The 12,592-nt window shown below is 37.0% G+C and overlaps 1 protein-coding gene and 1 long non-coding RNA gene across 5 annotated transcripts in view; one reads left to right on the top strand and one right to left on the bottom strand.

Moving 5' to 3' along the window:
• Positions 1-12,592, top strand: part of LOC143908434 (uncharacterized) — a 279,285-nt gene that overhangs the window by 237,698 nt on the left and 28,995 nt on the right. The window lies entirely within an intron of this gene.
• Positions 1,407-4,018, bottom strand: LOC143908446 (uncharacterized). The gene is made up of 3 exons (XR_013260145.1): positions 3,171-4,018; positions 2,828-3,079; positions 1,407-2,747 (listed from the first exon to the last, which is right to left on the bottom strand). It is a non-coding gene; the product is annotated as an uncharacterized LOC143908446 (long non-coding RNA).

The raw sequence follows: 12,592 nt of genomic DNA, 5'->3' as shown, positions 1-12,592 counted from the left end.
CTTTGTAACTGTTGTAAAATTTAGGAATCTGATTGGTGTATACTTTTAATTTTTGCCGGAGCTAAGAGCACACCAATCAAATTCACGAATTTCTTAACAGTTGCAAAGCAACTTTCTCTGCTGAACACAGCCAATGGCTACCTTTAGTGAAAAAAAAAATAGCTCAAAAAACGCTCAGTGATTTTTTAATATGATTGGTTCTTGCCTTTAGTCCTTTGTTAGATCTAAGTGTATAAACCAATCATATTAAAGAATCATTAAGCTGCTTTTCTTGCTGAATGCAACTTATGTGCTTATAGCCATGATATAATAACATTAACAAATCAACGTAACATATCCGTAATAAAGCTAGCCACCCAGTATGTATCTTCTTCTAAAGGTGGGAATATTTTATTCCTTATGCCCGTTATTGCTAGACTGGAGGATGATCCTACTCGCGGCTCATCCTAGTAAGTAGCGCAGACGAATAAAAATCATTGATTATCCGCGATTTTTACCCGTCTACACTACTCACTAGGATGAGCCGCGAGTAGGATCATCCTCCAGTCTAGAACGGACATTAAGGAGGTTCGCCTACTACTTTGGAGTCAAAAATGCGATTGAATAATAATGTCATTATACAGCAATCCCGAATTATATGCAATATTAGTATAATAAATTGTAAATGCTAGTTATGTGCTATATTCTTCGTAAATTATTAGTATATAGAATATTAACAAATATATGCCGAAGTATGAGAGCGTCAACAACTTGGGAATCGTTGTCAGGTACTTATTATCCAACATTATAAAGTAAAAGAAAAATCACAAATTTATAAAAACCTATATGAACAATTGTCAGAGAATACTAAAGACTTAAAATGGTTAATACATTGATGATTACGTGGATTCATGATTAGTGGTTAAACACTGTTTGTGAGGTTGGGTTCGCATCAGCTGTTGCGTTGCCAATGGCAACGTCTGAATTACTAATTCGATCCACGAGGTAAAAGTAAACTTTGTGACAATAAAGGGCCGATATCACAGTCTCCGATTAATGTGATCCCCCGATTAAACTCACTCTTCGTTTCTTTCTAGAGGGACAGTTTAGGGCCGGTATCACAGTCTCCGATTAACGTGATTTTCCCTAGATTCTCCAATTAAACTCACTCTTCGCTCTTCGTCTCTTCCTAGGGGGAAAGTTAGAAAGAGATGCAGAGTGAGTTTAATCGGAGAATCACGTTAATCGGAGACTGTGATACCGGCCCTTTATAGAAAGAGATGCAGAGTGAGTTTAATCGGAGGATCACGTTAATCGGAAACTGTGATATCGGTCCTAAAGCTTTAAATCCACACAGTAAAATCCTATTTTTAAAGTTTTTATGCAATCCCCTAAATCAATGATCATTTACCTCAGAGCGACCGTTTCTCATGAGGCGATAGGCTCAAAGTGGTCAATTTCTGAATAATATATTACAAAAAAACTATACGGTCAATATTGCACAACTTTTGGGATTATTTATGTAAAGTGTTTATGTAAATTATATAAAAAAATTAAGACTAAATTGACTTCCGACTAATAGGCGAACCTCCTTAAAGGTTTATTCCAGTATATAGAGCTCACTAATGTAGACAATATATTTTATGCATATATATAAATTAGCTATTTGAATGAAGAATTTCTCAAGTTCTGAATGTCTTTTTATTCAATAATCAAGTGTAGCGATAATTGTGTAACAAAATGAATTATATTCCTAACAGCAAATGTATTATTCTGAAAATGTTCAGAGAATATCGTAAAGTATAAAGGTGCCTTTTCATGCTGACGCTCGACGCTCATTTTCAGCGGCAAGAAGGTCGCATGACCACACGTGACGTCGGCGTCAATTGAAATTCATGAAAAGGAAAACAGCGTCAAAATTTCGGCGTCTTCGCGCTGCTTTGGCTTTGACGCTAGAGCTGAGAAAATCCAGCTTTCTTTGCTTGACGCTAGCGTCAGCGCGAAATCACGTGATTTCGCGATACGCTGAAACGAGCGTCCCATGAATTCGCACCTTAAGATGTTCTCAGTATATTAAGTACATCCTTAAGGTGAAATTTCATGGGGAGTGAAAAGCAGCAGCAGATCGTACTGATTGGCTACAAAATAGAGAAGTTCTCGAGTTTCTAGAACTTCTCTATTTTGTAGCCAATCAGTATGATCTGTTGCTGCTTTTCACTCCCCATGAAATTTCACCCTTAGTATATTCTACAGATACACAGGATATTATTGCTGTTGGGATCTATTGCTAAAAAACATTAAATACTTCGATTCCTCGCAATCCTCGCAACATCGAATATAGAAATATAGAAATTTGAACATTTTTATCCCTAGAATCTTAGAGAATTTTGGGGATTATTTCTTGATAAGTGGCATTACTGTAGGGTCCCCTCTCCTCAACAATCGCGCGACTTTTGTCGCACCACGTGTTTCGCAGACGCTGTAACGTGGCGCTATCTAACAGCATTTCAGCGAGTGATTTTCCAGTTGAATGTAACCGACCTTGAAAGCTTGTCTGCGCGGTAGAGAGGGCGGCAAGAGGGAAGGAGAGACAAGGCCTCGGCCATGTTACACGTTGCGAGCCCTCCCATGCTCCTCTATCCTGATCAGTAACGTAACTGACGAAACTAGCACCCCTCTTATCATATTTTTTCTTCGTTTCGCGCAAAGTTCTTCATCGATTTAAAAGAGTTTCAATCTCAGAGCTTCCCTCAATTTCAGTCTCTTCCCTCAAAAATTAATATAATAAATTTCTGTGCATAGATGTTAAACATGCATATATAAAATTTTTATACACAAATATAAATACTTTCATATATTCAAGTTTTATAATGTATAGGTGCTCTTTTCAGTTATGTTTTATAATTTTCTGTGCAATATTCTGTGTTCATCCTCACGACCTCGTTCCTTTTTCTGGAGGAGCATCAAAGATCAAATCTTTGTCATTATCGATCACGTCTACATGACTTTTCACCGACACGAATGCGCATCATGTGACACAGCTTAATGCAGTCGCTCGCCTGGTCGTTAGAGTTACAGAATAGGGGTCCTGGTACAGTTACTGGTGTACAAGAAAAACAAATGCTAGAAATATACCCAAAGAAAAGAAACTCGAGGGTCCCGTAGCTACCTGCGCCCAAAACGAAACTTACCGTCGTGTTGGAGCGGGTGAACAAACGCGGGGGGCGCGCAGAAGGTACGCCACATTGTGCGTGGGACATCCCCGCGCGCGCAGCGAGCGAGTGAGCGGGTCCGCTGCTGCCGCCGCCGCCGCCGCCGCTTCGGAGGTGTCTCCTTCACACCCGAGGGTTCCCGTTATTGATTCGTCCGACGGAAGGTTCTTCCGCGAATGTTTCCGCGTCCGCCGATTCGGCCGCCTGTGCGCCAGCGCGCGAGCTCGTCTATACACCTCGTCAAATTTTCAGGCTCTCGCGCAAGTCGGACTTCGGACTTAGAGAAAAGCACTACACGGAATTACGAGAGGAGGAGGGAGAATAAGAGAGAGAGTCTGATTCGATAGATGCAGTCATTTAAAAATCTAAAATCCGAATGCCTCGAAACCGGTCCTAATTCTAGAACAACCCTGCTTCTATATTATTCTTTTAATTTGATATAGAAATACGCAGAGTGTATATCTGTATAAACCTGAGACGCTAATGCTTTTTGAATTATGAGTGGTTGAGAAATAGAGAAGAGATATGTGCTAGTTTCAAGAGTGCACCGAAGACAGCGAAAGTTCTCACTTCTTCGGTCAACTTCTAGTAGCGCTTTATTTTGCAGCGGAATTATTTCATTGTTTTTGCATCTTTTTACTCGTTTGGATGGACGCGACGGCAAGGGACTTCTTTTCCTCGCGCTCGCGGCGTATCGACACCGCACTCTATAAATAACCGTTAGCGATAACGTGCGATTTAATCCATTCACGACATTGTTCCGCGCTCTTTTTCGACGGGAGTCGCTGCTCCCGTCTGTCGTTCTGATAACTCGACGAAATTATTTATTACTCCCAGCTATTTCCCTCATACGTGAATTTTCTCGTCAATATTTATCCAATAAAAATTTTGGATGGATAAATATTAATTTATTCATTGGCTATTTACTCATGAAAACATGTTTCGAATCGAAATCAAAAACATAGATCTTTCTTCGTTCAACGTCTTCGTTTTATTCGCACGTGTCGCAAAAATATAAACATTATAGATAAAAGCGTTACACTTGTATTTTCACTGCGCTTATTATTGTTTCCACGAGCGATTATCAGCTTTTTGTGGAAGAAAGTTAATGATAAGTTACTCGTCGACTTTTCACCAGAGCTTCGAGAACATTGAAGGACATTTTCCGGACACGTTCGAGAGAGGATTAAAGTGAGATTCACTCTTAAGGCAATTGTTGCTGATATATATTGATCTTTTTGCGCGAATATTGGATTTTCCCGGTAAGGTGATTTGGCCTTATTGATTTGCTGCGTGAGTATAATCCCAACGAGAATGACCGTATACTTATCGATAAGTTTGGCGTATGCGTGCGTGTCGAAAGCGTGATTTGTACGTGCTCGATTCGCACGTACAGCCGTCCGGTCCTTCGGTGAATGATATCACGCGAATTCGCAGTCAAGGACGCGGAAGTTCAATTTAAGGCGGATGACACGGGCGAGCTAAATATTGTTGAGGAGTGATCTTGCAATCTTGCAAACTACAAATTCGAAAAAGGAGCACTGCGTCCAAAAATTTTCAAACTTGCTCACTCATTCCAATATTGATCTTTCAAGTTTATAATTTCAAGTTCTGTAAAGTTTATCTTAACATTTGGGATTTAGCGGTATCTTCGAGAATTGCCACCTCTTCTTCTCGCACAATTTACAGAAAAATGATTTAAAAATGATGTAATTAGTTTAATTTGTGCTATAAAAATTATAATTTCCAAGAAGATCGCTATGTTTGAAAGAAAATCGTTTATCAAACTCTGCAAAGACAAACGAGATTAAATATCAAAGGCTTAGACGATTTAAATCAACTAAAGAAAATATGGAGCATAGAGCTGCAACTGAGTGTTAACGTTGAAACATTGTATTGTATTTATAATAAAACTAAAACTACATATAACACGTTTCGGTCTGTTATCAGATCATCTTCAGTGTAAAATTGATAATGTTAAGGATTAAAAAACGACGAGAATGAGATATATATTATTCACGATAGTTGACAAAATAACTATCGAATTCTTTAATATTTTTGTTTGGGAAAAGAATCTATTTCAGTATATTTTGCGAGAAATGTGCGTTTTCATCCAATCATGTGTTGCAGCGCTAGAATAAAATTATTTCAATTAATATCTCTATACGAATTTTTCGGCAAGTGTAACCATAATTTCGGTCACACGCCTCATTATGAAACTATTATGAAATTATAGGCGCCTTCTGCAGCTTCTGCAGAGAATGACCAAAAGAGGGATGTTTTCCGATCGGTTAGTAGGTGGTGGATGTTGGTAGGTGAACGAGGCTCGGCGGGGGCGCGAGCATCCCTCTCGTCAGGGAGAGGTAGTGGTGGCAATCGTTACTCCCGTCTGCTGGTCCGTCTACCAACCCCGCGGGCGGCGGGGCGAATGCTACCCTTGCACCCGGGAACGGTATGCGCCTCCATCACGGTCGAGCATTCACCGACCTCGACGACGACAGCGGCGACGACTGCGACCTTGAGAGTCGGAAGATACGCATCTCCCTCGGTCGTCCGCACAGAACCGACCTCTTCGACATTTTGTGAAAAACCCAGAATTTTTCAGAATTCAACGTGAATCAGTGTGAATTGTTGGACAGTCGAAGAATTCCTCTGTCAACCGTTTAACAGAATCATCTAACCGAGTCAGAATTTATTTACGGATATTTTTAAGCGTCCTTGTATCTCCTTCTTGTCGTTAATATCCCCACTTTACCGTAGTCGTATTTTATTTTATCGAGACAGAACAGTTCCTCGACGGGCGATATTACTCGCGCGATATTACTCGTCTCGTCCTCATCCTCGTCTCTCCCGTTTCATTTTCTCGACAGTTTTCCGCTTCTTTCATCATAACGAAAAATATCGACCGGCCGAGTATTGCTTCTATAAGCGGCACGCAATACAAAATTATATTGCCCGTCTTGAAAAATGTATATGCTTTTATGGTGAGTTAATGAAAGATTCGAGAAGCACCGAGCAAAATGCATCGTTTCGAAGCGTCGCCATCGACGGAATACGCTGACGGTTTTCCAATTAGCGGTTGACTGAATAGAGCAGATGTACTTGTATGCAAGCACCATTATCGCTGCATTAAATTCGCACGTTCAAAAGCATCCCCAGATCCACATTTTCGAAGGATCGAGTTGTGCAAGTACTGAACATAAATCATTACTTTTGCTGCGCGGAAACGTCCCTGACACGCGGAGTCTCTGACTGAAAGTATCTCTTTTGTAAACGAACAATTGTATTTATATGGATCGTTTTATACGATATTATCTGACCGATTCAATCAATTGAAACCTTAGGCCTGTTCTTTTTAGCTGAACTTTTTGCGCGGTTCATCTCTTCCCTCTTTTTCTTTTCACGTTGCCATGGAGAGAAAAAAAGAAAAATAAACCGTGCAAGAAGCTCAGCTAAAATTGCTAAAAAGAACAGGCCTCTTGGCAATGTAAGAGAAGTACCTGTCTTTCGAAAATCTCTTTCTTTATAAATGGTTCAGATCTACGTAGATGGTATATATAAATAGAAATCTTTCTCCCGCGATAATCCGATTTGACTCTTCGGCTTGATTTACCTGCAGATTCGATAATAACGCGAGTGTGGTTTATCGGAAATCAAGAACCATCTATCGTCGAAAATATGAAAAGGACAAGAATTTTCTGGACGATGACGATGATTTCTTTATAAATGTAAATTTCCAAATACGCGCGAACGTTGGGTCCCAATATCTCTGCTCATAGGGCACGTAGAGAAAAAATAAAAACACTTTTACTATATAATTCAAATCCAAGCTGTAATTATTAGAATTTTGTAAAAGTTTATGATATAGATATTTTTCAGTTTACTGCGAGTAAAATGGCAAATACAATATGGTGAATACGATATTAGATCGACCGCGGTATTTAATAATTTAATTTAATTAATCTAATTATTAAATTTTAATTTAATAATATGTCTGTTTCTATATTAAAAATCCAGTATCTGATACATATTAATTAATGGAATATGCATGTATATACAATATATTTTCATTAATTGATCACAAAAATCATTAACATTATCCACGCGACGAAGCTAAAACATCTCTCTAATATCGTGAACTTTTTTAAACGTCTAAAAGCTACAAAAAGTGATTATTCTCTTTTTCAATTTTTTTTTACTGTATAAGGAAAAAAGTCATTGTTTACCTAAGTGTGACGGTGTTACCGCGACCGTTCGATTCTGCGGATAACATTTTGACGTACGCGATAAGCCACACGTATTGGACCGCTAATCTGTGCAATTTACCGCAACAACGTGCCTCGATACCGGTTTTATCGCTGAGGTTATGTCGAGTTTATAAATTAAAGCGCCGTCATCGTCATCCGACCGATACCAGAATATATCGTGGCGAACACGTTTGGCGATCGACTCAAAGTAATAATGTGCAGTGGTTACTTTAAAAGACATGTATTAGATAAAAATGCAAAATATTATATAAGAATGAAATAAAAATCCAACGATCGCGAGAGAAAGTTGGCTATTACCTGGGAGAACCTGGGACCATCTGGAATTCTCGGAGAATTATCTTTTCTGTCTTTTCTGAAAAATTAAGGACTTGTTTTAACTTGTTGAATTTTGTTCAAAGAATATTTCCCAAAATTATCTCTTTGACGATTTTGTTTTTATTTTGCAAGTAGCAAAGTACTACTTTCTTTTCGTACCAAAGTGTTACATAAATTATGCTTGAAATTTTTGCATAAATCTTGTTTTGTTTATAAAAATAGTTTTTTAATATTTAAATACTGACATCTTTATGTCATTTATGTTTATAATAGATTCTGATTTCCTGGAGATAAATAAATGAACATTTTGTGTGTGTAATACTTTTGTAACTTTATTAAAGTTTTTACATAATATTTATGAAATTCTATTATAATTCTTTTATAATTTTTTTAATCTGTTAAAAGGATTTAATTAAAACCTTATCTGTTATTTAAAACACTACTAATTAATTTTTTCTTTATCATTGTACAAGTAAGAAAAAGAATTACGAAGTTTAGCAAAATTTAGCCCATTCACTGCTTTTAGACGAAAATACTCGCACGACGATATCGCCCGTCAGATGCTTTGGACGAGTTAACTCGTTTATTAAAGAACCTATAGTCAAACTCTCAGAAGTCAAGTCGTAAACATTGTAATGTTGCCCTTTGTTTTGTTCCACATGCTTTGGAATTTATCATACAAAAAAACAATTTAAATAAATTAGTATTTTTTCTTTGTGCATTTTTTCCTTTTATTTCTCCTCTTACCTCAAATATTAATATAAAATAAAATATTAGTTGATTAAACAATCTTGATTTTTGGTCATGTTTGTAGTCAAATTATGAAGATTTGCTTGACAAACTTGCGGCCCAAGTTAACACCAAACCGTCTGACGGACAATATGTAATATCGTCGCGAGTATTCTCGTTCAAAGCAGTTAAAGGGTTAATTTAATATCTCTAAGTTTGCATTTAAAAACTCTTATCGAGAAAGTTGAAGTTGCGTCAGGAAAAATCAGGAAAATGGGAAAATATTTTCTTAGATTTGAATAGACATCCTGAAGAAATGAAGAAAGAAGTTTTAGAATTTTCTCACGCTAGCGAGAATATTTCGAAGAGAAAAATTCCTCGAAAACCAGGACGCGCGTCTTATCCGTCTGTGTTAAGGCCTATCTACATCCAACAAAGAGGTTAGGTTGACATGTAGACTGTGTGTGTGCTTGCGACTCGCGTTCTGCGTCTTACTCGGATATCGTCACTTTTGGTTTGCGGGAATATCTCGTCTTGGACATCAGTGATGATTAGATTTCCAGAAATACGAAGCAAGGTCGTTCTCGTTTTTTCCCCGTCGAAAGTCTAACGCGCGTCGACGCTGCCCGACGCTCTCGCGGCTCTCGCATCCGTCCCATTAATTTCGTGACGCGGCGCGGCGCGGCGCGCCTCACGCGGCGCGTTCGCGCTCGCGACGCTCGCGTGAGACACGACAATCGCTGATCGCTGCACGTGCCGTTAGTCATGCGAACGATGAGCTCTCAGTTTTCATGGTCGCAGGTGGATAACGCTTCGAGAGCCGTTAAAGAAGGCGTTCATCGACGACGGAGAGCCCGCGCTCCTTCGTCGAAACAAATAGACGGCCGGCCGATCCAATCGACGCGACGGAGACGCGACGACGTACCGTTAAAGCCGTACCGATTTCTCTCGGCTTTGCATTTCGTCAATTCAGCTCGGCCGACTCTTCTCCATCTGGAGTCTGGAGAACGATGCGCGATAAATACGTGTCGTTTTGCAAGAAGATGTGATTATCGATGATTAATCGACGAATAATCGTAATTCCGCGGATTTTACGATTAATCGTCGTATGTCCATTTCTATCAATGCACATTAACTTTAAGCTCAATTTAACTTACTTTTTTTTATTCTTAGAACTAGAAAAAGATAAAAAGTAAGTTAAACCCAGATCAAAGTTAATCTACATTAGTCGTAATTGCAAAATACCCTTTATCGCATGAGCTTTCTTTTAATCATTGTTCGGAAGCTTTACACGCTCTTTTGGTGTAATTCAAAATTATCTTCTTTTTTCACGATTGACGAGTATGACGCGACGGATCTTTCACATAGCTCCCTCATTCATCTTTTTAGAGAAGATACAATCGCGCTGCGCGTGCCGTTAATCATGCGAATGATGAGTTCTCAGTTTCCACAGTCGCAGGTGAATAACTCTCGAGAGCCGTTAAAGAAGGCTCTTCGTTTCTGCACTTCGTTTCTGCTTTGTTCGCGAAAGATAAGGAGAGTTCGGGCGACGTCAGCTCGATGTAACCATGCGCAAAACCTGCACATCGCGACGGATCGGAATTCTTACACGCCATATTCTCGGAAAATAAATCAAGAAAAGAAACTTGCCGAATTTCCCTTTTCGCCGCGGTATTTCAGGCCAATATTCAAAATACTTGAGACATTTATTTTGCTGTCTTTTAGTTTAATAATATTAAAGCGCGATCAATTATTAACAATTATCAATGCTTACGGCTTAATTGTCGGATGAATTTACCACCACTCACTTAATTTTATCTATATAGATGAACTTCACTTTCGAACTGGAAAGTGGTGCGACCGTAATTACAACAATGCAATTACATGGTCGGAAAATTCGGCTCGGTAAGATTACCTCGCGGCTAGCATCGCAAGCGGACTGTTACATTATTTATAACACCATTTATAATGAGTACATGCCGTCAATAATAAGAACTTAGCAAGAAGTGGAAGAGACTTTTACTTCAGAAAGAGCGCGTTCTCACGAAAAAAAGCCGGTCGTCATTACACATTTACAATTGTAACAAACTCTTTCGTTCGCATTTAACTTGTCTCATAGTTGATAACTTAATGAAGAATAACTGAAGCGCAACTTTTATTCCAACAACTGGAAACAATGCGTTTAAGTGCGGCATTTACGGTTCATTAATGTGAAAAAGCGAAGGTGATGATAGCGAGAAAAAGTTGATAACGTTCGTTAATCAGAAAGCCCGAATTATTCTTGAGAATGAGTTAATTTAGCATATTTAAGTATGTGTGTAAGGACACACACTTTTAGTATTAGAAGTCATTGTGATCCCTGTGAGAAAATAAACGATACATTTATGCCGCTTAATTAGGATACTTCTCAGATCTCACGACTCACATGCCACGTATACATAGGAGTTCTGAAGATAGTACGTTTTTTTTTTAACCGAAATCAGAATTATTATGGGAAATATACTTAATCAGGCAACAAAACTTCAATATATGAATACAGTATTATTACAATAAAAATAAAATCCAATTTAACCTGATGTCAAAGAAAACCAAGAATTTCCTATTTTCATTATTATTATCATTATTCATTATTATTGTTCCGAAAAATTAACGGTTAAAAATTATCCCGTGATGATTAGTAAATTATCAGTACCTCGACATCCATATACAAAAAATATCTAAACTTCAAAATGTTCCGCCAGTTTCAATAGGATTTTTTAACCCATTAAGCCTAAGAAGCTTCGAGTCACAATAACACAATTTTTTAACCGTAATTAGTATTTAAGGATAAAAAGAGCTACTCTTTTTTTGAAAATTTAATCGGCAATGGGATGAGATATCTTAAAAGAAAGATACAAAGGTTAAAAATGGAGATTAACAAAATGACTCATGTTTTTTTTTTTACAAATATTCAACCAATAAATGATTTCGTCTACTTTTTTTAGTAGAATAAATAGATATAATTATTATTTGAGTAATGACAAAACATGTAACAAAAATTCTACTAAAAAAATATACGAAATTATTTATTAGTTGTTAATTAGTTTTCGGAAAGAGCAACACTTTTTACGATAAAATATCAATTGCGGTCTAAAAATTTTGATTAGCACCCGAGTTACAAGGATTTAACTCTTTATTGCACATTGTTAAACATTTATACATATTTTACTGAATTTTAGTATATGGGGGTTTTTGGATTGAGTTGTTAATTGCAAATTTGAAATCAAAATTTAATAAATCAAATTAACAGCTAAATTGGAAAAAAAATTAACCATGAGAGACTTATTTACGTATACAATTTTATTTTATAATTACGTAAGTTTTTTAGGCTTCTAATTTTAAATCTGTAGTGAAAAATTAAAACTACAAAATGGTAAATTTAGTATCGTAGAAATTTTGCTACTTTTTAACGAAAAAAATCTAATTTAAATATAAAATATATATACACTACCGTTTAAAAGTTTGGAAGCACTACCTTCTTAAGAAAAATAACAGTGGTGCTAATACTTCTAAAGAAAAACGTATATGAAATATGAAAAACTTTACTGTGTGTTTTAACTATTGAACACAGTATTATTTGTTTCTAATCATTCTCCAAGGAAAAATTTTATTTCAAGAATTTTATTGGCACCACTGTTGTTTTTCTTAATAAGATAGTGCTTCCAAACTTTTAAACGGTAGTATATAAATATACACTGATGCAGATATAAGTTAAATATAATTAAATTTTTAAAATTCTTACGAGAGAATTTTGCGGTGTCAATTTCCAATTAATAATGAAATTTTATTTTAGAAGTGACAGTTAAAATTAGAAATTATCAGTGGTATAGGGTTACAAAACGGAAAAATAATTACATAACATACATAAGTCTTGGGAACGTATAACGATACCAAATATGTTACACAAACAAATTATAAAATACATAAAAACATAGAGAAATTGCGAGGAAATAGGTATTCCTATATATAGACACTTCAATAAAGAGTTAAACAGAAAAGCGCGTAGGGGCCTCCTAAGATTTAATGAGTTAATCTTTGTTTCTCGATGTT

This window comes from Temnothorax americanus, unplaced genomic scaffold, assembly GCF_048541705.1.
Source record: "Temnothorax americanus isolate GAGA-0224 unplaced genomic scaffold, ASM4854170v1 Scaffold95, whole genome shotgun sequence".
Classification (NCBI taxonomy): Eukaryota; Metazoa; Arthropoda; class Insecta; order Hymenoptera; family Formicidae; genus Temnothorax; species Temnothorax americanus.
This window is presented reverse-complemented; position numbering and strand designations above follow the sequence as displayed.